General features: G+C 38.0%; 1 protein-coding gene across 3 annotated transcripts in view; it reads left to right on the plus strand.

Annotated features, from left to right (window-relative positions):
* Positions 1-25,262, plus strand: part of CPQ (carboxypeptidase Q) — a 438,744-nt gene that overhangs the window by 147,077 nt on the left and 266,405 nt on the right. The window lies entirely within an intron of this gene.

Below are 25,262 nucleotides of genomic sequence, written 5' to 3' on the forward strand. Positions count from 1 at the left end.
GTGGCTGTATCAGTTTACATTCCCACCAACAATGCAAGAGGTTTGCCTTTTCTCCACACCCTCTCCAGCATTTATTGTTTGTAGATTTTTAAATGATGGCCATTCTGACTGGTGTGAGGTGATACCTCATTGTAGTTTTAATTTGCTTTTCTCTAATGAAAGAAAGGGCTCCCGCTCTGCACGTATCCCTTCTCGTTGCCCTCTTCTTGCTCCTGCTAGCTTTCTCTCTCTCTCTGACTCCCTCTTTCTTCAATCAGGGCTTAGAGAAATCTTTCACTCTTCTGTTGACAAGTGTCAGATAGACAGTGTGAGCTCATTTAAGCTGAACTGTCTGGGGGAAACTAAATTTGTTGAGGATAACAGCCATTTGGATGACAAGTGCCAGGCCAGGACACACAAGATGGCTCTTATCAGGCTCCCGGCTCACGTTCCAGGTGGCCTTTCTGTCTCTCTCTCCCCTGTTCTTACTTGTTCACGGTTGGCCCAAATGGAAACCTTGAAATACAAATGAAGTTGTTCTTGGAAGTTGCCAAAAAAAGAGTTTGATAGTGACTCAGCCTAACAAGTCTATATCCCTCCATTATATATGCTTATTATTACTGATGCTTCCCAGACCCGTTTGGGCACATATTTGAAGAAGCCTCTGTTGTGAACTCTGCTAGTTGTTTAATAAACAGGCCTATTATCTGAGCTGCAAAAATTTTGACATTTTGGGCAATCCCCAGCCCTGGGGATCCCTAAAGTGCTACGTTTGGCACTTCTTGCCAAGATATGAGCAATATTCTTAAATATTCTTCCCCATTTGCCTCCCAGTAAGACTGATTTATTTTTTTGGCTCTCACTTGCCAGACAGGGAACCTATGGACCTAAATGTCATGGGAAGGTATTTAGTGGCAGGTGAGATTTTTTTTGGTCCATGTAAAACATTGTAAGATTCAAGGCCAGGGCACCGTGGCAGGCTGTAATCTATGAATCGTTAAATTCTTAACATACCCTGAGGACAGGAAGAGAGAGAATAACCTTTGTAGACACAGGGGGAATTTCTCCTCTGAACAGTGGTAATTCATGTAGCATTTGCTGTTTGCTTATGTTTGCAGTGAAATTCTTTCCCTCAACCTTGCACTGTGCTGTTACTGGTCACTTAGGCCTTCTGAGAGAGCAACGCAAGTTGATGTTTTAAGTACACAACAAAGCAGGTGTTTTTAATGGTGGGCATCAGTTTTTGGTGGGTTTTTTTGGTCAATATTTGGTTCACATGAGAACCTTTATTTTTTCCAGCCTGTAAGCTTTGGCTCTGAATTTACATGTTTTGGAGGTTTGATGTTGTTGCTAATTCAGTGATGAAATTTATTCATAGAAAAGGCTTATTGTGAGTGAAGAAATAAAGTACCAAATAGTGTAGACAACTGACACTTTTCTTTATTATTTATTTTTGCACTAAATGATATATCTGCTTGGCATATTAGGAACCCCATAGTTGGGGCAAAGGCAATTGATGGCAATGTCATATTTATTTGGAGGTTGAAGTTTCGTTAATAACTTCAGATGGAAATCAGAGAAAAAGACCCGTGAGCAACCCCATCGAGCTGTCACAACCCCCATGTGGTAGGATAGTACCTTGTGCTTGTGCTCTTCTCTCCAAGAGCTTTTGGGACTCTAGCACATGTTATTATTATTAAAGACTTTATTTTTTAAGAGCAGTTTTAGGTTTATAGCAACATTGAGAGGGAGATACACAGAGATTTCCCATATACCCACTGCCTCCATGCATGCATAACCCACCCCATGAGTAACATCACTCCCCAGAATGGTAAAAATTTCACCAAGGATTAGCCTACGCTGACGCATCATTATCCCTCAAAGTCCAGAGTTTACCTTAGGGTTCACTCTTGATATTGTACATTCTGTGAGTTTGGACAAATATATAGTGGCAGATACCCATCATTACAATATCATGCAGAATATTTTCACTGTCCTAAAAATCCTCTGTGCTCTGCCTATTCATCTCTCCTTGCCCCTACCCCTGACAACCATGATCTTTCTAGTGTCCCCATGGTTTTGCCTTTTCCTGAATGTCATATAGTTGGAATCATACAGTATATAGCCTTTTCAGATTGTCTTCTTTCATCTAGTAATATGCGTTTAAGTTTTCCCCATGTCTTTTCCTGGCTCAATTGCTTATCCCTTTTTAGTGCTAAATAATATTTCATTGTATGTCCCATAGTTTGTTTATCCATTCACCTATTGAAAGAGATCTTGGTTGCTTCCTAGTTTGAGCAGTTATGAATAAAGCTGCTATAAACATCTGTGTGCAGGTTTCCGTATGGATATAAGTTTTCAACTCTTTGGGGTACATACCCTGGTGCGTGATTGCTGGATTGTGTGGTAAGAGTATATTTAGTTTTGTAAGAAACTGCCAAAGTGCCTTCTGAAGTGGTTGTATCACTTTGCATTTCCACCAGCAGTGAATGAAAGTTCTTGTTGCTCCATATCCTTGCCAGCATTTGGTGTTGTCAGTGTTTTAGATTTTGGCCATTCTAATAGGTTTACAGTGTTATCTCATTGTTGTTATAATTTGCATTTCCCTGATGACATATGATGATGAGTAGAATCTTTTCATATATTTATATGCCACCTGTATATCTGAGGTGTTTGTTAAGGTCTTTGGTCCATTTTTATATTGAGTTTTTGGGTTTTTTATATTTTTGAATGTTAGGAATTCTTTGTATATTTTGGATAACAATTCTTCATCAGATGTGTCTTTTTTTCCCCAATCTGTGTCTTGTCTTATAATTCTCTCGGTATTATCTTTCACAGAGCAGAATTTTTAATTTTAATGAAGTCAAGTTTATCAATTATTTCTTTCATGGATCATGTCTTTGATGTTGCATCTAAAAAGCATAGGTACAACCAAAGTCATGTAGGTTTTCTCCTATGTTATCTTCTAGGAATTTTAGAGTTTTGCATTTTACATTTAAGTCTATGATACATTTTGAGTTAATTTTTGTGAAAGGTATAAGGTCTGTGTCTAAATTCATTTTTTTGGTATGTGGATGTCCAGTTGTTGTAGCTCCTTTTGTTGAAGAGGCTATCTGCTCCATTGTATTGCCTTTGCTTCTTTGTCAAAGATCAGTTGACTATACTTATGAGACTATTTTGGGGCTCTCTATTTCATTCCATTCGTCTATTTGTCTGTTCTTGCACTAATAACACACTGTTTGATTACTGTAGCTTTGTAGTAAGTCTTAGTTTAGATTTATGGATTTTAAGGACATACCAGATTAACAGATGCAGTAATGATAGAGGACATTTTTGACATTGAGGGAAGAGACAAGAAAACTAAAGTGTAGCCACAAAACTGGATTGCCGTACCTACAACGGTAGAAATTCATAAGGATAACATTGAGTCACCCAGAAAAGTTGTATTGTGTCTTCTTTTTAAGAAATGGAGTAGGGGAACTGAAGGCCCAGTAAAAGTGTTGTAGCAAGAAAAGAAGAGGATCAGGGCTCTCCAAAGAAGCAGAACTAATAGGATCTATCATCTATCTATCTATCTATCTATCTATCTATCTATCTATCTATCTATCTATCGTCATCTGTCTAACCTTATTTAGTACAAGGAATTGGCTAATGCAATTATGGAGGCTGATTAAGTCCCAAGAGCTGCAAGCTGGAGACCCAGGAGAGTCACGTCTGAAGGGCCAAGAACCAGGAGACCCAATGAGGTAGTTCCAACCCAAAGCCTGCAGTCTCAAGACCCAGGAGGAGCCAGTGTTTCAGTTTAAGTTTGAAGGCAGGAGAAAACTGACGTTACAGTTTGAAGGCAATCAGGTAGGAGAAATTCTCTCTCACTTGGGGAGAGTCCGTCATTTTATTTTATTTAGAACTTCAGCTGATTGTGTGAGACCCACTCATATTAATCCTATCCAGAAACACCCTCACAGAAATACCCGGAATAGTGTTTGACCAAATATCTGGCACCTCATGGCCCAGTCAAGTTGACACATAAAGTCAACCACCTCAGCCCTCTTTCTCATCATCAGGGCTGTCTGGTGAGACAGAGATAGGGAGATGTCTTCGTATCTCTGGACAACAGGTGGCTGCTGAGAAGGTCCAGGAAAAGGAGACAGATGGTATCATGTCATGGGCCCACTAGTCCAGGACAAAGACAGTAAATCCAGCCCTGATAGGAGAATGCTTGGTTCTGGGAAATAGGTAGATTAGCTTCTAAATTATGTAATTAATTAATTAATTAATTCTTTTAAAAAAAATTCCAGCCTCAATTCATATATTACTTCCCTGGGGGGCTGTCCCTAGACACTGTCTAAAGTAGTCCTTTCAGCTGCTCTCATTTATTCATTCACAAAAATTTATTGAGGGCCTACACTGTGAAAGGCATTAGGGATTCAACAGTGACTGTGGGTAACAGACAAGGACCCTGCCCTGGTGCATCTTATACAAAAATGGGCCCAGATAGAAACAAATGAACAGATAAAGAATGTAATTTCTGATAGTGTTACATGCAGTAACAAATAAAACAGGTTAATGCAGTAGAGTATAGACTTGGGCACAGTGCTAGTTATATTAGCTATACTGGCCAGGGAAGACCTTTCTAGAAGATCACATTCAGCTTGGATTTGAGTGATGAGAAGAAACTGTCCATTCAGAAACCTGGGGGAAGAGACTCTTGGGCAGAGGTAACAACTAGTGTGACAGCACAACAGGGAGAATCATTTGACCTATTCTAGACACTGAACAGAAGCTGAGGTGTCTGCAACAGAGGGAGCAAGGGGAAGAGAGGTAGGAAGTGGCTAGCAGAGAGTTCAGCAGTGCCACCTCTTCATAAAAGGTCATAGAGGCCTTGGTTTGGAGCTTGCATTTTACCCTAATGGAAATGGGTTTTTACTAGAAGAGTAGTATAATCTGATTATGCTTTAGCAAATCACTGACCTCTGGGTGGGACATGGATTGTGGGGAGCAGGAATGGAAGTAAGAAGACCAGACATTTAGGAAGCTGTTGCAAGTGTCCAGGTGAGACATTATGATACCTGGATTATGGTAATAGCAGTGGAGATGTTGGGCCATGGTCAGATTTGGCTGTTAAATAGGCAGTGTTCAGGGCTTGCTGATAGATTGGATGTGGGAGGTGAAGAAAATAAAGGATTCACAGGTGAATGTTAGGTTTTAGTTTCTTAATGGCATTTATTTTAATTTGAAATTATCTTGTTTATTTATATGTATACTTCTTTGCTGTTTTTCTCCTCCCACCAGGCTATATAGGTACAGTGAAAGAAGGAACCTTGCTTATCTTATTAGATACTAAGGAATTGCCTTACCCTCAGCATCTACAACAGTGCCTGATGCCTTGAATGTGTGCATGTAGAAATACTGATTGAATATTTTGTATGGACCAGGCCTATCTTAAGGCTGAAGTACAAAGGAGAACAAGAAAGAAATGACCTCTACAGACATGTAGCCTGCATTCTGGTGGAAGAGATAGATAACAAACACGTAAACCAAGTTGTTTCAGATTTTGATAAGTGCTGTGTTGAAAAAAGGATAAATAGGGTGGTTAAGGAAACACATCTTCTTTAGTTTTTTTGTTGTTCTACATATGTTCACTAGATCGTAACTTCCATGAAAGCGAGGTCTAGGTCTTATGTTCTTTGTATAGTGCTAAGCAGATAATATGTCCCCAGGAAATACAGGTCATGCCTGGAACCCATGCTTGATTCCTGATGTGCCTTAGGTACCTGTTTTGTTATCTGTGCAACATGACCAGCTAAGGAAAGTGGCCAAGCCTCTCCTTTCTCATGTAGGTCAGCAATACTTAGACCTGTGGATCTCTTCCTGGACAGGCCTGTATATTTATATTAACTGCTCCTCTGGCTTTGGTTGTTAGTAGGCATGGGCAGTCCACCTATGGACTCGTGCAGCCACACACAGCCTTGCTGCAAATTTAGCAGAAGGTAGTGCCTCAAGGTCAGTAGGGAAGAATTAAATCTGTAAGGGGAATACACTTAGGCCAATAAACATGGAGTGCCAGAAAATATGCCCAAAGGGATCTGAGGAGCATCTGCATGTTTATTAAAAAGCAAAGAAAACACCTCCTCTTCCTCTATTAACGGAGCACACTTAGACCTCCTCTTATGAAGTCATTTCCTCTATGGCATCTGCTTTGAATAGAAGATTTTCAAATGAGCTTTGTTTGCCCTTAAGCAATCATTTCCCTCAGATAAGGATGCACAGTCGGGAAAATTTTCACTAGGTTATTGGTCAGCTATCAAAACGAAAAATGAAAAAATCTTCCTTGACTGGAGTAAGCATGGAATACTTTGGTAGCACAGCATTTTTCACTTGTCCATTTACAAACAACTGTATTCATTTTAGCCAGAACAGACTTTTTGTTTGTCAGGTAGTCGATAAATATTTATTCATGCTTCCTGTATACTGGTCCTCCACTGGGAAGCATTCCTCACACTTTGCCTTCTTGTTACTCTTCCTGTGCCTGTGTTTTTCATAACTCAAGATCACTGACCCATTTAGTATCTTTAGGAGAAAAGGGAAAGCAAAGCTGGTCAGAAAGCAGACTGGGAAGAGGTGAGTCATGGCAATTCTTATGCTGTGGAAGTGTGAACTTAGCATAAGGCTAAGCAGACAGTAGATACTCAATTCATAATTAATGGTTTGATGGTTTCAGTGAATGGTGCCCCGTGGAGTGAATGTTTTCTTGCAAAGCGCTGCGGTCAGAAGTCTCTTCGTTTGGGTTTAATTCATAAAAAAGTGTAGAGAACCGACCATGTATGGACCCTCTGCTAGAAGTGAGGCAAGATACTGAGATCCACCTGACCTCTGGGGCCTCAGTTTTGAGTGCAGAAAAGATGTGAACATGAACATTATATCTCAAGGAAGCATGTACTTAGAGAAATATGAAGTCTTGTGAGAACACAAGGGAAGGAGATATTCATACTTTTGGGGGGAATCCAGACCTTACTAGATATCCTTATGTACACTTTCCCCCAGATTTTAATTTTGAGTATTCCTCTTGGATTATTAGTTTTCTGTAGCTTGTGGCAGACCTCATCAAGACTGGTACATGTGCTTATGTTTGCTTTTATCAGATAATCTTATACCTGATTTGAGTTTACGCTTTGTTTCCAATTACTTAACTTCTGAGTTATTTGCACAGTAGGGTCAAACATCCTGAATGTTACTCTTTTTTTCCGACCCAAATGAAAATCACTAATACAAAATTGTATTAACATGAGTATGACTAAAATCACCATTGCGGACTTCCCTGGTGGTGCGGTGGTTAAGAATCTGCCTACCAATGCAGGGGACACAGTTTCAAGCCCTGGTCCGGGAAGATCCCACATGCCGCAGAGCAACTAAGCCCATGTGCCAGAACTATTGAGCCCGCGCTCCAAAGCCTACAAACCACAACTGCTGAGCCCGCGTGCCACAACTACTGAAGCCCATGTGCCTTGAGCCTGTGCTCTGCAACAAGAGAAGCCACTGCAATGAGAAGCCTGCACACCAGAACGAAGAGTAGCCCCCACTCACTGCAGCTAGAGAAAGCCCGGGCGCAGCAATGAAGACCCAACGCAGCCATAAATAAATAAATAAATGTAAAAGAAAATGTTAAAATCACCATTGCTAGGGTAGTTAGTTAAGAAGAGATCTCCCACTCTTTCTACTCCTTCTACCAGCTTCTTTCCTTTTATCCTGTCAAGGCAAATAGGTCACTGGCTCACTAATTTTTCAGATGTTGTAACTGTTTAGTTTTGTGTTTAGAAATATTTTTTTTAAATTAATTAATTTTTGCCTGCTTCTCATTGCGGTGGCTTCTCTTGTTGTGGGACACGGGCTCTAGGTGCATGGGCTTCCATAGTTATGGCACGCAGGCTCAATAGTTGTGGCACACGGGCTTAGTTGCTCCGTGGCATGTGGGATCTTCCCGGACCAGGGCTTGACGCCGTGTCTCCTGCATTGGCAGGTGGATTCTTAACCACTGCACCACCAGGGAAGTCCCTAGAAATATTTTTATATCAGTACATGTAGTACTACTTTATTGCTTTTATTTTTGCTTTCTTTTCTCTTGTCATTTATGTTTTTCTCTTTGTATGCCTAATAATTTTTGTATAAATGCCAGACATTTTTTTAAAAAGCTATAGAGGCTTCATAGATTTACCTTTCCTCTGCTGGACAGATCAAGTTGAGGGACTGATCTCCTTAATCCAACCACAGACTAAGTTTCATCAGGATAGGTTGCAATTTTGTTAAGACTCGGACTACTTCTGGTTCTCCCTGTTTTTAAAGCATGGCCCCCTACGGCTTTCAATCAAAATACTGTTAGACCTTTGACTCCTCAGCTCTGAGAGAATGCGGAATTTCTGGTATGCATTTGAGATATTTTGGCTTAACTGGCTACTTTTATGCCCTGTGCAAATTCAGAATTTGACAGATAACTTGATGGGGAGACCAGCTCTGTGGTCAAGGCCCCTCACATCTCCAGTTTTGTCACTGAAATCCAAATGACTGCCAGAGGATCTGATGGTTTCTGTGTCCTAGTAGCTGTCCTCTGCTTGGGCCTGCCCTGAGTCTATCCTCTAGACCCTCTAGAGTGAATCAGCTCAGGAGTGGCAGATGACCCCCATGGGAAGCTGCTTAAACTGAGGTCACCTCTGAAACCGTTCTTTCTCTCTGGGATTTTACTTTTTCAGTTCTCTCTGCTTCAGTAATTTTCTAATATCTTTAAATATATGAGTTTCGTAATTTATTTGATTTTTCTTATTGTTTATAGTGGGAAAGTTGGCCTGCTATGAATAACTCATTATACCCAGAAGTAGAATTTCTCCCTCCTCCTTGTTTTTAACTCCTACAGATTATTTCATTGCATGATATACTATCTTCTGTAGCTTATTTAACCATCTCCCTGTTTATGGACATGCTTATTATTTCTAGTTTTTCATTGTTACAGTCTTGCAATTAAAATTAAAGTACATGCATCTTTGTGTACTTATTTGTGTATGGCAATGACTAATATCTGGAAATTCTGGATTGAAAAATACGAATTTTTAATTTTGATAGAGATTACCAAATTGTTCTCCAAAACAATTTAGATTCTCAGAGGCTTTCTGTCAACTAGATCAATACTTTTTAGGTCTGCATCTGATCTAGTACCAAATAGTTCCACTAGGAACATGGAGAGGCCTATTAACTCTTTCAGAGACACTGAGCACACTGAGGGCTTACGTATGTGACAATGCCACTCTGACCCTGCTGCTCTCCTGAGGGCACATTCAGAACTTTTACATTGTGTTAGATGATCATGCGGTGGATTACAGTATTTCAACATATTCTCTAAGACACCAGGGGCGTGATATCAACACTGAGGAGACAGTCAGCAGGAAAAAACACCAAGAATAGCATATTTCCAATTCAGGCAATTCCCCAGGTGGAAGGCTTAGCTGTTACTGCACTGAGAGGATACTGGCCACTGCTTCAAAGCTGTGGGGACTGCTCTTTATTCATATCAGTGATTTTTTTCATGTGCTTGCTGTAAAATCAATCCTTCGGATGGTTCACTCAGTGCATTTGAATACCTTTTCAGATTCCCTAATGCTCCTTGGCCCCGTAGCAGTTCCTTTTCTTGCCAGGGCACAGAGGGTGTGAAAGTAGCTTTTTCTAGGCATTTATTGGTATTGAGCAGTGGGAAGGGTTGGAGCCAGTAAACATGGGGTGCGCAAATGTGTTCAGCCTGTAGGAGCTCCTCCAGTTCATAGGGTAGATCTGCTGGGATAGTTATCTTGGGTCTCCTTTCACTCCAGGGTAGAATTAAGCTCTTGGCTGAATAGATAGGAGGTAGGGATAAGTCTCAGGGCTCTGGACACTTAACCTAAAATTCTAAAGGAAAATTCCTTATTCCTTTTTTCCTTTGCAATAGCTTAGCTTTAGGCGGCATTCATAGACTTTCTATTGTACTGAAGTAAGCTGTAGTGCTTGTTTTCAAAACTAGCAAATGGGTTTTCAACGTGAGTTTTCCTGGTAATACACGCTGGTTTATTTTGAATTTAAAAAATTTGGATTTTGATTTAGTGATGTCATTTTAATTCTTTGAAATATAGTGGAGAAGGGGTCAGTAATAAAGCAGTCTCTTTTCTAGACTCATTCATTTATTCACTCTTGGTTAAGCAGTTATTAAAATCCTCCTATCCATTAGACATTGGGCTTTGCATTAGTGATAGACAGATGAATAAGGCTGTGATACTTTTGTTGGTGCTGTGTCATAAAAATTGCCTAGATTGAATTCTAAGCCAGCATGAGCATCTTAGAGTGTAGAAAATAGAAACCAAACAAATACTCTGTTTGGGATCAAAACTGCACAGCCAGTTGTCTAAGAAAGTGCGCTGCTTTTTACCAGTAATTCAGAATCTTATGACTAACACTAAGTAGAAAACTGAGAAGAACAATGAAACAGGCAGGAAGTTAATGGAATGGTGACAAAGCTGAGAGGACAAAATTTGAACAGAAGGAGGAAAAACAACAGGGATTGAGGAAGGTTGTTTAGATCACTAAGCTTACAAGATCTTCTATTTCCCAATTAGTACATTGTGACCCTGAAGACATAAGGGCGTGACAAGGATATCACTGGGGTGTGGTAAATTCTTCAACAGTCTCACTTCCCTTTGCTAATTCTGGCATCAGAGTTGTTGCAGAGAACGTGCTCAACAGTGTATGGAGATACATCTTAAACAAGTGTGCTTATTCTTAAGAAAACTTGATATGTTTAAATTCAGATTTATTGACTTTACAAAAATTAGATGATTACCCAGAATGCCTGGCACCCAGTGCTACCCACACTGGGGATGTACATGACAAACACTCTGGTCCAGCACTCTGAGACTAAGAAGCCTCGAGGGAGGGCAGGCTGGGCTATAGCCAACCATGATATAAGATAGGATATGATTAAGACTTTAAAGGAAATATGAGCAAAATATTGGGGGCATTCAGGGGAAAAGTACCTCTGGTTGTTGGGTAATTGAGTAGAGGGAGGAAGGCAAAAAAAATCAGAGACGTTTTCATGAAGGAGAGAGTATTTTAACCTATCATGGAAGATGGTTTAAAGGTCAATATGTGATAGATCTCAACAGGGCTGTAGGATATGGACATTAGGTGTGAAGTAACAGCAGAACAAAGCTTTAGAAGTAGAGCTTGTATGATGACTATTGGTGTGTTATGGGGTGGGGGATAGGGATGGAGGATGCAGAGAAACAATGTACTTTGGGGTCACACAGGTATGTCTTCAGATCCCTTCTGCCCATAAATTTGGGACTATGCCCCTGTTACTTAACCTTTCTGAATCTCAGTTCCCTCATCTTTAAAATGAGGACAGTAATATTGGTTTTTTGGTTTTCTGTGTGTGTTTGATTTTTTTTGGTGAAGATTGGTCCTAATCTATGTAAATCTTTGGCTCTCAATAAATGATAGCAAACATTGGAGAGCCATTGAAAATTTTTGACTAGGTGATATGATTAAAGTTTAGAATTGGAAATTTTATTCTGATAGCACTGCTGATAGCACTGATCTTCATTGTAGAGATAAGAGGTGAAAGCTTAGCACAATTAGTCATGGAGAATTGTGTCAGACCCTGCTAATCACACCTGAGTATCTGTTCTTTCCCCTTTCAATTTTTAGCTGTAAACATGGCCATCTAAAACAAAGACTATCTTTCCCATCTTTCCTTGTGGCTAGGAGGGGCTGTGTGACTATGTTCTGGCCAGAAGTATCATGCAGTAGTATGCCTAAAAGATGGCTGGCACACATCCTTTTTTTCCATTGCTTCTTCTATTCTGCTACTTAGATAATCTGCCATCTTGGTAGGTCTAGATGCTCATTTGGATCCTAGGAATAGTGGAGAGGTAAACTAGAAGGAGTCTGAGTCCCAGAAGACTTCACAGGCCACAAATGTCACATCAGCCCTAGACTAATTCCACCAGACTTCCACATGAGAGAGGATTAAACTATCTTATTGAAGCCACTGAAAATTTGAGATTCTGTTACTTGCAGTAGAATCTAATCCTAGCCAACTCAGAGATGGAGGGGAAAATGAATAGGAGTTTACGTTCTAGGAGTTCAAGCCAATGGCATTTATAGGAATATAAAGGAAACGCGTTTGGAACAGGGGAAGGATGATGCTTTTGGTTTACGGTCCAATCCAGACGGAGATGTCAGATGATTAGAAACCAATGTTAGGAGCCTGGAAGAGTGGTCAGAGTTGGAGATTTAGACTTGAAGTTGCAATCAGGCCTCTAAATAACTCTGATAATTGAATATATGGGAGGGGATGAAATTTCCAAGGAAGAAGAATGTAGAAAGAGTGGAAAATGAGTGCAAAAAACTGAAGGCTGATACGGGACGAGGTCTCTGTTCACGGGGCAGGTGGTGGCAGAGGCAACAGAGATAGGAAAGTTAGGTAGAAGGAGATGCATATTGATGGTTGAGGGTTAAAGGAAGAAGAATTGAGACTGGATGGTGAAGTTTATTTCTTTTGCACATGGCAGGAAATGTGGGAGAGGAAAAGGAATTCCCCGGTTTCTCAAAGTCAAGAAGGTACTGATCATATGTGTTTATTTGTTAATGAATAAAATGCTATTTTATTGAATGTTTCAGGAAGGCCTTTCATTCCAGCCCATGGAGTTGTTTTCTGCTTTTAATGCTTGCTTACAGCTTCGGTAGGCTCTTCTCAGGTGAGCAGCTGCATACCAAAATGTCTCACTGACAGAATTGCCAAGGAATTCCATGGAGGATGGATGGTCTTGGTTGGAAAGTTACTTAATGGTTTTTAAAGTAGTGAGCAGATGATCATGCTGCTTAAGCAACAAACCTTGAATGCTTAGAACGCATGAATGGTTTTAGTGTTGGTATCAAATAAAATGAAAAACAAATTGTATTTTACACATTGTAATAGTATGCATAATTGTTATCGGTCTTTAGGATAACAGCTCATATAGTAACTGGCTGTAACTGGAAGTAGCCAGTACTGCTTTTGCCTGGACACACACCAGGCATTTGTGGGGATAGCTGCAAGAGGGATAATATTGAGAAATGTGAGGGAAAGGATGGCTTGTGCCAAGAGAAAGCGTTGGAGGAGGTGGATACCTTTCCCCTCCTGTTTCTTAACCAGCTTGTTCTAGAGCTGGAGGCCTAGAGTGCCTTGCCCCCAGTCAAGCCCACCAAAGGACCTAGTGGGTCTACCTGCACTCGTCTCCATGTTCCAGGGCCAACCATATTCTCTCAGTTGGAGAAGATGGAAGATATTGCCATCTGTGATTCCCTGATTTCCTGAAAGTTCTTTGAGACTTTATGTATGACCCCGCCCAAAGCTTTTTTCTTCCCTCTCAGCAGGAGAGAAGGAGGCTGCAGACCACAGAAACTTCAGAAATTTTGATTATCTGCACTCATCAGGACTCTAAAGGCACAGGTCTGTGTGTGTAAAGGTTACAGGAATCGTGGGACAGAGTTTTGGTCTGAGCAGCAGTATCCAAAACAGCTAGTGTTCCATGATTTGAAAGATGAAACAATGCAGAGTTATGGACCGTAAGAAACCCAAAAGGGTTTTTTGATAAAAAAATATCACATTTGCTGTTTTATCATCTAAACCCAGAGGAGTGCCTCAATAAATATTTGTTAAATGAATTTTGGGTAAATATTCTTATTTCAGAAATATTTAAAACTGCATCCTAGATCTACCTGTCCTCTCTGTATTTTCAAACATAAGGAAATGAGCATCAATAGCTAACTGGAGCGATAGGGTGAGGGATGAGGCATAGGATGGGGAGTGAGGGGTAGCATGTCTTCCCCATAAACATAGGTATTGGCAAAATCGTGGTTCAAATTTCACTTCCTTTAACTACTAGTTGTGTGATATTGAGCAGATTACTTAACTTTGAGCCAGTGTTTCTCCATTTAAAAAAATTGGAGTAACAATACCTACCTTATATGATAGTTGTGAAAAGTAAAAAAAAAAAAAAATTTATGAGGACCTGCTTACTGCTTAGTAAATTCTAAGTGACAGTGCAAATGTTAGATGTTATTGTTGATGCTAACAGCAATGTACTAAAACACTAACAATTAGAGCACTGCCAAGGAGTAGGATCCATGGAGGAAGGCATGAGTGCAAAGCTTGTGTGGAATGTATGGGCTTTGGGCCTCTGGATATGTAGAAAGGCAAGTGGCTCCAAAAAGTAGAATGATAATGATGGCTGCCATTTTAAATTACAGTGGGCCAGGAATTTTGTGTAGCTATTCTGAAGACTCACTAAGACTCTGAGCTAGATATTACTTCCATTTCACAGATGAGAAATCTGAGGCTGAGCCTGCTTGTGAAAGCTACTCTAGGTCATACCATTAGGTAGTGTCAAAGCTGGATTTGACTCTGGTTGCTCTGGTTCATATGTTGACCCTGCCTCTCCAGGATTCAACATGGAATCAACAGCTCCCTGAATGACGGTTGAGCTCTATCCAGTTCGAATGCTTCAAAATGCTAGCTGTCTCACTCAGCAAAATGCTGTGAGTCTGTCTGGAGTAGAGAGGCAGGTGTTGAGAGTAAGCCACCATGACAAGCTAGGTCTATCTTTGGGGAAGGGAGCAGAGATGGAGGCTCTGCTAGATCTGACTTAGCTTTGAGCAGCCCATGGATGATGTGCTGAGATACCCAGGTATCCCTTTCCTTAACAAGTGCATCTGAGAGGAGCCCAGCCGGTGTGTGGTCGATATGCTGCCCTGTGGAGGGTGGCCATTTATTGAATTCCTATTCCACTCAACTTCAATTCATTTGACTTTTGAGGGGTTGCAACATGACCTTGGCTCTTAAGCTGCACTTTCTCTTGAGCTGCTGGTGTGACTGATTCTTTGTCAGACTTAGTTAGAAGTTCAGATGATATTGATTTTAAATAGACCCATGGGGTCTGAGAACAGTTAGAGTACAGATGAGGAGAGGTTAAGTTTTTCCTAAACTCAAGTTGTCAGTAGTAAACTCATCATCCCCTAGTAAGGGACATAATCATGGATATAATAATGTATATTTTTTCATTCATTTATCCATCAAACATTTATTAAAAGCCTACTGTGCATTGCAGTGCATACTAAATGCTAGACATATAGAGGTAAATATATAAACAATGCCTGTCCTAGAGGGTGAAGTAGAGAGCCTGAGGGTGGCATTCAGGTTAGTCTGGGAAATAAATGCTCAACGATCTTTTGCAAAAATATGAAATTTTTTTTTTCTTTAGAGGACATGAATCACATTTGTTTTATTCACAGTTGTAGCCTATCTCTTTTGCCTTAGCACAGAATTTGGCTTAGCTGAGTACCCAAGACGTTTTGTGAAATGACTTATTAATAATATTTCTCATATTGTATTATTATAATATGTTATATTATTAATAATTCTAATTACATGATCAAGTGGCCAGAATGAGTTAATTTAACCCATGAGCTCTTTTTACTCCCTTTAGTGAGCTAGAAAATTTTGGTTGCCAAAATCAATCTGGTAGCCAAATGTTTAATTTATGGTAATTAATGATTGTGCTTAGTCACAGGTTTGGTGAATGATTTATTTTTAATAAAAGCAGAAGGCTGTGACAAGCTCAGCAAATCTGCTGGTGGTTTTAAGACATTACACCAGGTTGCTTAGGAAAATTTCCTAGCAAATGAGACCTATTAGGTTATATAAGATTCTTGTAAGACAACTAGGAAAATAACTTTAAAAATTACATCTATCTTTTTATTTAACAGCAGAAATTACATGAAAAGAGGGAAGATTATGGGAAATTTATTAGCTATCTGATGACTTTGTTATGATTTAGAAGAGTAATAGATATTAATTTCTCACAGAAGTTTAATTATAGTTCTAAAAGTAGAAATAATAGTTTCTGTTTGATTACTAATTTTTTTAGAGTAACTTCCATCTACTTTTCAATGGTTTTAGTTACCCTTACCTTTAAAATTAAAACTATAAATTTAAGGCTAAATACCTCAACGTAGTGTTTATGAAATTGATTAAAATATATGGAATGCTCCAGTGCACTCTGAAACCATAGCAAGTACCAGAGATTTGATGTTTTAAAAGTGTTTTAATCAGTGTTAGATTTGGAATTATTGCCAGCTGATTCTTGAACCTTCAGGCATAGACCTTAGGAACACATTATCCAGATGCTTCTAAAATGCCATTTTACTAATGTCCTGTTTATACTTTGTGGTAAAAAAAAAAATCTGTCTACTTCAAAGTACCAGATGAAAGTATTTTACATCAACTAAATATTATACTCGAGCTGTTCTTCAGCCCTTCACACCCACCCTTCTGCCTTAAAGGGACTTATTCCATATCATCACCTATTTTCTCCACGACATTTGACAAGAATTCAGCCTGTTTTTGTGGAATTTTGTGTGACTGCTAAGTCCTTGGTAATGCTTCTTGTACCTGCCCTAGCTCTCCTAGTTTACTCAAAATATATTCTCTCTTTGAAAGAAAAGTTTAATTTCCCAATTTCTTAATCCAGATTATTAATTGAAACTATGCAAAATGAATGGAGGAACACCCATTAATTCCTCAAAACTCAGCAGCATAATCTAATCCTTTGAAAAATCTCTCTGCTTAACTCATCATTATTAATCAGTTTAAGACAATTTAGAAAGGTATATTGGGAGAAAGAAGTAGAAAAAGGAGGGGAATAAGGCAATATTAAAGCTTGCACTTTATATTCAGGTTCAGAGGATAAAAAAAACTTTTACCTTATCATCTATTTTTTGAGTCATTTTTTGCGGCATAAGTTTGCATGTATACTGTTGGGGTTAGAGTATATGCACACTTTTGAAACATGTTTTAACTGTTTTCTTGTATCATTAAATATTCATCAAAATATAGTATTTAATGGCTGCATAGTTATTTGTGTGATTTTACCATCCTTTATTTTGTTTTTCCTATCTTCTTATGGTGCTCAGTCCCCTCATGATTCCCATCTACCTTTTGTCTTCCCTTAGTCCCTCTTGGCTCTCTATGGTATTCAGAGTTGAAAACAATGGTCATGAAACCCTCACTGAGGTCAGGAGAACAATGCATGAATAAAGTGAGAATTTCTACAGAGATAGAAAATGTAAGAAAATGCCAAACAGAAATCACAGAGCTGAAGAATACAATAACTCCACTAAAAATTTCTATGAGGGGTTCAATAGCAGACGAGATCAAGCAGAAAAAGGGATCAGTGAACTTGAAGACAGGGCACTGGAATTTATCCCGTCAGAGCAGCAAAAAGAAAAAAGAATGAAAAAGAGTGAAGACAGCTCAAGGGCCTTATGGGACACTCTCAAGAGGACCAACGTTTGCACTATAGCAGTTCCAGAAAGAGAAGGAAGAGAGAAAAGGGCAGAAAGCTTATTCAAACAAATAATGGCTGAAAACTTCCCTAACCTGGGGAAAGAAACAGACGTCCAGATACAGGAATCCCAGAGAGCTGCTCTGTAGAAGAAGAATCTAAAGAGACCCACACTGGGACACATTATAATCACATTGTCAAAAGTTAAAGCCAAAGAGATAATCTTAAAAGCAGCAAGAAAAAACCAGCTTGTTACGTACAAGGGAACCCCAATAAGATTAAAGGCAGATTTTTCAGCAGAAACTTTACAAACCAGAAGGAGTAGCATGATATATTCAAAATTTGGGAAGAAAAAAACCTGTCAACCAAGACTACACTACCTGGTAAAGTTGTCCTTCATAATTGAAGGAAAGATAGAGTTTCTAGACAAGCAAAAGCTGAAAGGGTTCATCATCACTAGACCAGCCTTAGTAGAAGTGTTGAAGGGAATTCTTCAAGATGAAATTAAAAGATGCTAATTAGTGACACGAAAACTTAAGAAAGTATAAATCTCACTGGTAAAGGTAAATATATAGTTAAATTCAGAATACTCCAGTGTTGTAGTGGTGGTGGGCAAATCACTTATAAATCCATTATGAAGGTTAAAGAACAAAAGTAGTAAAATAACTATAACTACAAAAATTGATTAATGTGTACACAAGGTAAAAATATATAAATTGTGACATCAAAACTAAAATGTGGGTGGGGGGAGAGAGTAAAAATGTAAAGCTTTGGTATGTGTTTGAAGTTAAGCTGTTATGAGTTTAAAACAGACTGTTACAAATATAAGATGCTTTATGTAAGCCTCACTGTAACCACACAGCAAAAACCTGTAGTAGATACATAGAAGATAAAGAAAATTATCCTAAGCATAACATTACTGAGAATCATCAAATCACAAAGGAAGAGAACAAAAGAAGAAGAAAGCAACAAAAGAATTACAAAATAGCTGGAAAACAATTCACAAAACGGCAATAAGTATACCTATAAATAATTATTCAAACCTTCAGCTGTGAGATGAGTAAGGTCTGAGGATCTAACGTAAAGCATGGTGACTGCAACTGCTAACACTGTACAGTTGACCCTTGAAGAAAATCTGCATATAACTTTACAGTTGGCCCTCCATGTATCTGATTCTCGGTCTGAGGATTCAACCAACTCCTGATTGGGTAGTACTGTAGTACATATTTATTGAAAACGAATCCATGATATAAGTGGACCTGAACATTCAAACCCATGTTCAAGGGTCAGCGGTATTATATATTTGGAATTTGCTAAGAGAGCAGAATTTAAATGTTCTCACCAAAAAAAAAAAAAAAGGATAAATATGTGAGGTGATGGATATTCTAATTAACTCAAGGAGGGGGGCTCCTTTCACAATGTATACATATGTCAGTCATCTTGATGTAATATTTAAATATCTTATGATTTCCTATGTCAATTATATCTTCCAAAAAGACTGAAATTAAAAATATCATTTTAATGGATAGAATCTTAAGGGCTGTTTGTTTTCATAGTATCACTTAGCCTGTCTTGGTCTCAAAGTTCACTATTTCTTACCCAGAGCACTTGAGCTATTCACGAACTCTGTGTTTGTCACTTCACTTCAGAAATGAGTATATGGGCACCTATCTCAGAATTGAGATGCAGATTAAATAAGGGTAATGTGTGAAATTGCTTAACTCAATATGTGTCTTCATATTCAATAGATAGTAGTTACTGCTGCTAACAGTAATCATCATTAAAATGATAAATTTTTTAAAAATTCACCCTTTCATCATCATTGTTACTTAGTGTGATGTGTGGCAAAATAATACAGATTCTATATAGTTTAAGAGGATGGACCTGAGACAGACTGCCAGGGTTCAGTTCTAGCTTTGTCAGCGTCTAGCTGTGAGACTGTGGGCTTTGCCTCTCTGTGCTTCAACTTCCTCATCTGTAAAGTGGGGACAAGTCCTTACTTCATAGGGTTGTAGTGACTGGTAAATGAATTAATGCATGTAAAACACTCAGCACACTGCCAACCTCATAGCAGGATCTCAGTAAGTGCTAGCTGTTATTATCATTGAATTCTTTGGAACATTCCATGGACTGCTCTGTTAGAGAGTTTAACTTCTCTTCATGGTATTTTGTCATTTTTGATAGAAGGGTTTATTTTTTAGGGATCCAAGGAACAAGAAGATCACCTTTCTTTAATACTGTAGGGTTCAAAGCTCCACTACCTTATTGAGTAAATGTCTTTTCATGGTGCCTAAAATAAGGGGGAAAAGGCTGATACCAATGTAAAGCTTTATAAAAGGCCAAGGGAAGGAAATCTTTAAATCCAAGGGCAGAGAATCCATTTTTATTTCATCAGAATGTATTATTTAAGCAAACTTACTGATAATGATGCATAGATGCTGTTTGTAGACATTATTTTCCTCCTTTGAAGTGACTGAGTGCTGATATCCTATCTGTGTCAGCAGCCTTTTCAGAATGCATTCTGTGCTCCTCTACATCATTGTGGCATGGAGATCTCATATATGACTTTTCTAAAGATTAGAAGACTAAAAACGTGTACCTGTTGACTCAGAGGCTGAGAAGATGTACACAAATGTGAAAAAACAGTTGAAACACTACCAGATGTACAGGAAGAGCCCTTGAACGCAAATGTGATTGACATCAAGAAAATATTAGCTTTGAAGTTCTGCCTAGATGGCACGTCGATAGACTGGCACTGCAGCAGGATTCAGCTGCAAGGATTTCATGTAATTGATGGTGGAAGAAAAGAAAATTTCAACAGATATTTTTCTATTAATTTGCCACAGGTGCTCAAATGCCCGTGACCTAGAATTTCAAGTATTCAAATTGCTACTATGATAGCTTCAGGCTTTGCTTCCATGTTATTTTACAGACCGTGGCACAGACTTTTAAGGATTTAATTCTGTTTATTGGTAATTCTGCAGTTCACATGATTTCAGTCTAACAGGATGACTAATTTCTCAATTATATATTATAGAATTATATTAGAATTAGGAATGAAATTTAGTCCTACCTCCTCTCTCTTGGTCAGGTTAGTTTTGTTTTTTATTTTTAACCTGTGGTAGTCGGAAATATTTCAGGGTTTCTTTTCTTGCGAAATTATGGTGTAAATGAATCCTTTTGCTTTTGTATTCTTAGTGACAGTATAAATGCCTGAGATCAATTTACTCTTATTGTTGTTAATGACAGTATAAAAGTCTGAGATGAATTTACTCTTAAAGTGCTAGATCTAAAAAAATTTAATAAAGTCAATTGTAATTTTTCCAAGATAGTTATTTTCAAGCAAACTGATTTTTAAAACAAACAAGCCTTTCTGATAAACAGAATAGGTGCTCTTTTAACCATCCTAATAAGGAAGTTAAAAAAAACCTCTCATAAAAACAAGAGACTATAGCTTCAAAAGCTCCCAGTCCTCATAATCATTCCCACCTCTAGACTCTTTCTTTAGGAAACATTCCAAGACTTCATTGTGTTGTGAATAATTTTTACTTCAATCAATGTATTCTATGCCCCTGTGAAAACCTACATATTCCTCAGTAAGGATACATAGTTTTCCTCATGTTGGATATTTAACATCACAAGCTTACACCCAGTTCCAATGGTTGATTTGAGCTTTGCAAAATTTGAAGTGCTCAGAAACAAAGTGCCTGGTATCTTTTATAAAGAGCTAGTGAAAAGTGACTAGCATTAAGGGAGTTTGACTGATGTGTGGTAATCAGGTGGGAAATGTCAAAACGTATTTGTTTAAACCTTGCACTTATTTTATGTAGATAAAAGACAATATTCAGCTGACTTCAAATTATATCACTTTACAAAACATACACAAGAAATTCAGTAAAATTTGAAAAGCTTATTAAGACTTACAGTTTCCATGTTCATTTTATATTTTGGGTATACTCTCTTGCAAGCACAGAGACCAGCAGGCTTTGTTTTCATACATGTCATAAACCAGAGCCATAGAAGCATGATTTTTGAATGAAAAAGATACCAGGATTTTCCTCTTAAAGAGAAATCTGAAACCTTAAGATTTTTATTTTGATTTTTTATTTTAGAAGTTTTATTGGGGTAAATTCACAAACCATACAATTTACCATTTGAACACACACAGTTTGGTGTTTTTTAGTATATTCAAAGACTTGTGCAAACACCATCACTGTCTAATTTTAGTTTAGAACATTTTCATCATCCTGAAAAGAAATCCCTAACAGTTAGCATTCACTTCCCATTTCCCTGTCCCTTCCAACAGTGCAAGGCAACCTAAAATTTACTTTCTACCTCTGTGAATTTTCCTATTCTGAACATTTCTTATAAGTGGAATTTTACAATATGTGGTCTTGTGTGACTGGCTTCTTTCACTTAGGAAAGAAGTGAAAGAAGGTTCAAGGTTTTCAAGGTTCGTTCATGTTGTAGCATGTTTCAGAACATTGCTTTTTTAATTGCTGAATATTATGCCATTGTATAGTTATACCAGATTTGTTTATCTACTCATCAGTTGATGGACATTAGGGTTGTTTCCACCTTTGGACTATTCTGAGTAGTGCTATAAACATATGTGTGCCAGTTTACATTTAGGTCTGTGATTCATTTTGAATTTTTTTGTGTGTGATGTAGGGGAGCGACTTCACTCTTTTTCATGTGGGTATCTGATTGACGCCGGCACCATTTGTGGAAACACTGTTTTATCCCCATTGAATTATCTTGGCCCCCTCGTTGAAAATGAATTGACCAATCTTACAAACTTTATTTCTGTATTCTCAATTCTATTTTGTTGATCTATGTGTCTATCCTTATACCAGTAGCACTTTTTAAATTACTATCGATTTGTAGTATGTTTTTAAATTTAGAAGTGTGAGTCCACCAATTTTGTTCTACTTTTTCAACTTGTGTTGGTTATTTTAAGTCCCTTGCTTTTCCATATGAATTTTAGAATCAGCTTGTAAATTTCTTCAAAGAAGGCAGGTGGAATTTTGAAAAGAATTGCACGGAATCTGTAAATCAATTTGGAGAGTATTACCATCTTAAGAATGTAAAGTCTTCTGATCCATAAACATGGGGCACTTTTCAATATATTAGGATCTTTAATTTATTTAAACAACATTTTGCAGTTTTCATTGTACAAATCTTACACTTCTTTTGTTAAATTTATTTGTAGTATTTTATTCTTTTTGTTGCTAATGGAAATGCAATTGTTTACTTAACTTTCAGATTGTTCATTGCTACTGTATTGCTACTACACTGTCTTGTTTATTACTACTGTGCAATTGATTTTTGTATATTGATATTGTATCCTGCAACTTTGCTGAGCTTGTTAATTAGTTCTAATAGTTTTTTGTGTGTGGGCATGTGGATTCCTTAGGATTTTCTATATACATGACCATTTGTGGACAGAGGTAGTTTTACTTCTTTGTTTCCAACCTTGATTTCTTTTATTTCTTTGTCTTGTCTGATTTTCCTGGCTGGAACCTCCAGTACAACATTGAATAGAAGTGGGCAGAGCAGACATCCTAGCCTTGTTTCTGATCTCAGGGGAGAAACATTCAGTCTTCTACCACTATGTATGATGTTAGCTGTGGATTTTTCATAGATACCTTTTATTAGGTTGAGGAAGTTCCCTTCCATTCAAAGTTTGTTGAGTGTTTTTATTATGAAGGCACGTTAAATTTTGTCGAAGAGTTTGTCAGCATCTATCAAGGTGATCATGTGGTTTTTGTCCTTTATTATATTATTATAATACACTGCATTGATTGATTTTTTTGATGTTAAATCAACCTTGCATTTCTGGAGTAAATACCACTTGGTGATGGTGTAAAATTCTTTTCATATGTTGCTGTATCAATTTGTTTGTATTTTGTTGAGTTTGGTTTTTTGCATTTATATTCATAAGAGATATTGGTCTATAGTTTTCTTTTCTTGTAGGTTCTATATCTAGTTTTGTTCTTATTAACGGTGGCCTTGTAGAATGAGTTGGAAAGTGTTCCCTCCTCTTGTATTTTTTTCGAAGACTTTGTGAAGGATTGGTATTAATCTTTAAATGTTCTTGTTTTGATTTTTTATGGCTTCCTTTGTAGTTTACCATTTGCTATTGTTAAATGCAAGTGGGGCTTGTAAGTGGGGCCAGGAAGGTGATTTTTATGGTGATCATCTCCTGTAGGACAATTGACAGTAAAAATACAGGACTCTAAATAGAACTGTTGAGTTTTCACTCTGCCTACTTCTACTGAACCATGCTGAATACTCAACCACTGGAGAACATGCTTAATTGTAGAAACAAATTAGAAGCTTTTTATATCTTGAATTCAGAACCACAGTTGGAAAATGCCATTTTCCTCAGTGGAGCCATTGGTGTATGCCCAATTCACTGTCCCCAAATTAAGAAGTCTTACCTGTAACTTATTAATACTAATTTGTTTAGAAACATTATTTAAGAGAGCCTATTAAGAGGTGTTACACTGACCTCCTTTTGAGTCAGAGAGCCTGAGAACAAGGACAGTTTGTTGAATCCTAGACATCACGTAAGGTAATACGAATAATAAATATTTAGATTGTCTTCCTACATGTTTCAAAATACTTTTGGTCATTAACCACTCTACCAACTCAGTGGAGAAAATTAACACTGAAGAAATAATAATAACAACTAATGTTTGCTAAGTAATTCCTATATGCCAAGCACTTTAAAATCCTTTACATATACTATCTCTTATATTCCTCATAGCAATCTTATGAGGTCAATACTAATATTATTCTCTACTTTTCAGATGTGGAAACTCAGAAACAGAGAGGTAATTAATCTAAGTTGCTTGGTGTCAGGCAGGTGGAGAATGGTAGAGCCAGGATTTGACCCAAACTGGAAGTTAGAGTGGATTAGGCATATTCCAGAACAGGGATTCAGATTCAGGGTTTCTGTTTTATAAGTTTTGTATTTATAAGTCATTTGTCTCTCTCTCTAATGAAGAATATAATTTTCAGTCAGCAGTTAAGAAATGTCCATAAAGGATGTATTTAGATGATCCAAGTCTAAGGACTTGAGATTACACAGTCTCTCTCTGCAGGGTTAATAGTATAATAAATATTTAACATTTATTAAGGACTTACTATGTTCCAGGGTAAGTGAGTTATTTGTATAAGTTAACTAAATTTGCAAAATAACTATGAAATAGGTGTTATAATTACCATCGCCAATCATAGCTGAAGCCACTGAAGCAAAGACGTGTAACTTGCCCAAGCCAATTAGCAATAAGTAGCACAGCCCAGATTTGAACCCAGACAGTCTTGCTCCAGAACCTGTATTCTTAATCACTTTGTCATGCAGTTTCTCTAAGTCAGTAAATAGTCACCTGATACACGGTCACAGCAATAACAGTCACACCGAGAAATCAGTGATAAGACTGCATCACCGTGTTTATGCAGATTGGAGTCACTTGTACAGGAGAGAAATGTGTTATGTCTCAAAGGAGGAAAGAGGCTTTTCTCTGAATATGAGACAACCTGAAACGAGTATGGAAGCACAAAAAGAAAACTTAATTTGGAAAGGGAGGCCGTTAGCTTGTGCTTCCACAGAAGATGGGGACAGACTGATGGGATATGGTAAGCACTCAGAAGCTGTGGTCCTGAGCGAGTTGTGGTGGTGTGGTTTGGAGTTTTACCTCAGAGGTAAAAGGGGACAGTTTGAAAGAACAGTTTTAGAAAGTGAATTTGATAAACTCAATTAGCATGGGGAGAGGTTGAATCAATAGTAGATTAATATCAACTTCAATTACAAGTGTTTCCAGTGATGTAAGAAGCATCTGGAAATTAGCAGGAAAAAACTTGACCATTCGGGGCGTTATC

The sequence above is a fragment of the Kogia breviceps genome, chromosome 17 (assembly GCF_026419965.1).
Source record: "Kogia breviceps isolate mKogBre1 chromosome 17, mKogBre1 haplotype 1, whole genome shotgun sequence".
Lineage (NCBI taxonomy): Eukaryota > Metazoa > Chordata > Mammalia > Artiodactyla > Physeteridae > Kogia > Kogia breviceps.